General features: G+C 50.7%; 1 annotated feature.

The window, feature by feature from the left end:
- Positions 262-2,542: an enhancer, noted in NCBI's record as "VISTA enhancer mm1531". NCBI's record gives its function as "enhancer in: hindbrain (rhombencephalon)[3/4] | forebrain[4/4]" and the evidence as "EXISTENCE:transgenic organism evidence [ECO:0001131][PMID:17130149]".

Below are 3,292 nucleotides of genomic sequence, written 5' to 3'. Positions count from 1 at the left end.
AGGCAGAACAAGGACTACAGTTGACCTGACTCACCCTCCAAGGCCACTGCCACGGATGGATGGTGGAGGAGGCTGGGGGAGGGGAAGGCTGCTGGATGGACTGTGGCTGATTTGCAGCTCCCTGGAGAACCCAAACTTTTTCCTACAGGGGAAAAAAAAAGCAGAAAGACTCCTGACTGGCTGGCTGAGACCCTCTGGAATGTCTCAGTTACCGTATATGCTGCCATAGAAGATGCAGATTCTCTAAGCCATGGTGGAGTAAAGCTGGCAACACTGACACTTCTATTGTCCCCTCCACTCCACATACATAACCATCCAGCCATTCTGGGGCTCCCAGATGACTGGAACTGAAGGCTAACCCCATGTTATGAATGAGAGGAGGGAACAGGGCCTCCCTGAAGTTTCCCTTGAGGCTGGTTGTTTAGCCACACACCTCTGTTGTTCCAGGGGCTTCACCTATGCAAGCAAATACGGTACTTGGTGTAAGAAGCAGGCTATTCATCCTTTTAGGATGGAGGAAGCAATTGGATTGAGTTAAGAGGGACCAAGCCTACCCCCCTCCTTCCCCCTCTTCTACCCCCAGCCAAGACACCTTTTCCTTGGCTCCTCTCTCCCCCTCCCCTGCCCTCACATTCATCAGCCCTCACCCCTGACAGGAGGAACTAGGAACTAGGAAAGGCGGTTTGGGAGAGAGTGGGGGTTGTGAGTGTTTAAATGCATACTAAAACAAACAACAAAGACTCAGAGTTAAGACACTGCACTTCTGCTTCTGCTCCGCAGCTCTTCCTGAAGCTCAGTACAGCGGATGAAATTCCCACCCGAGGTTGGAAATGAAAACCTCCAGACTTGCCTTCAGCCGGCCGATCTGAGGCTAAAGTCCAGCAGCCAGTTCCTGGCAGATCTCACACATACAGTTATGCATGAGTACTAAGGGCTGTCCTCAGTGAGCCTGACAGCATGAACTGACCATGCTAGTGGCAGGATGGGGATCTTTGATGGACAGCTCCTCCTTTATGACAGGAAAATCCCACACTGATGCTCTAGGCTAGCTTGCACAAGCCCAGAGCAGCTGAAAGGACTAACAACAGTCCATCATTTTCTCTCTCCAACAAAGAACCAACTGGAAAAGCATCCAGGCACTACAGCAGCCTGGAATCAGTGAAGACCAAGGGAGGGTAAGGGACCTGGGTGACTTGAGCAGCCACTGGACTCCACGTAGACCAGGACTTCAGCTCTCATTCATAGAAGGGTCCCTGGGCATGAGATAGGTGGATCCGGCTTCCCCCTTCTTTCCTCTCCCCCTCCCTCTCTGTTTTCCTTCTCACACACCGGCAGGGTCGCCTGCCTCTCACTGCCAAGACCATCTGAGGACCTGCACCAGGTTTCCATTAGCGGAGCACATTTTTGTGCTATGGGTATAAACAGAGAGGAAAGAAAGCCAACTATTGTCCGTGATGGATGGGGGGCTCTCTAGGCCTTCTCAGGGTGGTCCTGCCGCTAGGCTGGAGACAGCCACCGGCTGGACCCTCACTTAACAGCACTCCTGCTTCCGGCCCAGGACTGTGTTGGGGGTCTGTCTGTCGTCTGCAATCTGCTTCTTCCATATCCATTCACCCAGACTCCCCCTCAGCCTAGATGTACCCCTCTCCCCTCCTCCCCCTACCATCCCAGGTTACCTCGTGCAAAAATTAATGTTTCTAAGCCTTTCATTGAGAATCTGAAGAGAAAGCCCCATGAACTTGCTCTGCATGATGGATGAGTCTGTTTGGGAAGCAGAGCTCAAAAAAATGAGCCCCCTCCCCCTCCTCCTCCTTTTTTTTTCAACATTTCAAATGGTCCGTATCAGTATACGGAATGCCAAGTCTCTCTTACACAGTGTGGATGTGCTTTCAGGACCCTCTCACTTAGGCTCACACAGATACCACTAGATTAAAGCCAAGACTGTGACCCAGATCCTCTATGCCATGTTGAACTCAGTGTGTGTAAGTGTGTGTGTGTGTGTGTGTGTGTGTGTGTGTGTGTGTAGGAGGTTAATGCAGAAAACTGAGAGTCCATGAAAACGTCTTTTATGGCCACTTTCCCTCGGCCCGTTAACCCTATTGTTTTAAATAAAAGGGGAATGGCCCCATGAGCCTCAGTGACTGGACAGGCCACCAGAAAGTGGCAGAGAGAAAAGAAGCCGCATCCCCTGACTTGGGATTCCATGGTGTTTCCATCTCAACGAGAAATGGAGGGAACCTAGAGCCTGTGCCCTTAGAGGGTGCTACCCACTGTACTTCCCAGCCAGCTCTGCCATTCAGGAAATGGGTACTCAGAGCACAGCCTAAAGATCCCTGAGGTCAGAGAGCCCCTGAAGACAGGAATGAATTGGGACCCATTATCCCAGCTCAATGAGGAGAAAATGGAAGCACCAAAAAGAAATGGAGCCACTCACCCCAGGTCAAATCACAGAGAACAAAAGCGAGTTAATCAAATTCTTAATCCAGTTGAAGGGTTTTCAAAGAGCTTTGGGGAGCAGGTGGGATGCCTGTCTGGAGATCCGGACCTCCCAGGAGGGTCCTGGAGATGAGCGTTCACGCCCTGACCTTTTCTTACTCCACCATGGGAGCAAAATATCCCAAGGTAATAGAGAGGAGGAGTCACCAGTGTAAGCAAGCATCCAACTTCCGGAGTCCTGTCTCTCGAAGTCTTAGGGACTCACTTTTAAAGGTTCTGAGGAATCCTGCAACCCAAACCACAATGAGACACAAAGTTCCCAGGGTGGGAAAATTCTCCTCAAAAAAATGGGAAGAAGGAAGGCTTTGCTGAACCCAGCGCTACCTTTTCTTTTCCATCCTCATGAGCAATATAAGGACTGGGAGCAAAGACTCATGGGAGAACATATTTTGAAAACTAAAGTCTCAAGTCCTTCAACAGTATAGCAAAGGGTATGTAGTGGGCAAGGTTGTAGGCAAGCGAAGTCTGGGTGCTGAGTGACATGATGGGATGGCTTTGTAGAGGATGGAGACAGAGGCTTCCTCCCACCCCACAGCCCCAGGAATGGCCTGATAAGAATGCTTTTGCAGAGGATCCCCTAGTTCTCTAGACTCTCCCGATGACCCTTGAAAACAAATCACAGCTGGACTGGAGCGACGGCTCTGCAGTTAAGGGTATTTAGCCCTCAGTTAAGGGGCCTGAGTTTACTTCCCAGAACCCACATCAGGCAGCTCACAACTCCCTATAACTCTGGCTCCAGGGAAATCGGCATCTCTGGACTCTACCAGCATCTGTACTTGCATGTGTGCACACACAT

This window comes from Mus musculus, chromosome 6, assembly GCF_000001635.26.
Source record: "Mus musculus strain C57BL/6J chromosome 6, GRCm38.p6 C57BL/6J".
Taxonomy (NCBI): Eukaryota; Metazoa; Chordata; class Mammalia; order Rodentia; family Muridae; genus Mus; species Mus musculus.
The sequence above is the reverse complement of the archived record's forward strand: the minus strand, read 5'-3'. Positions and strand labels throughout refer to the sequence as shown.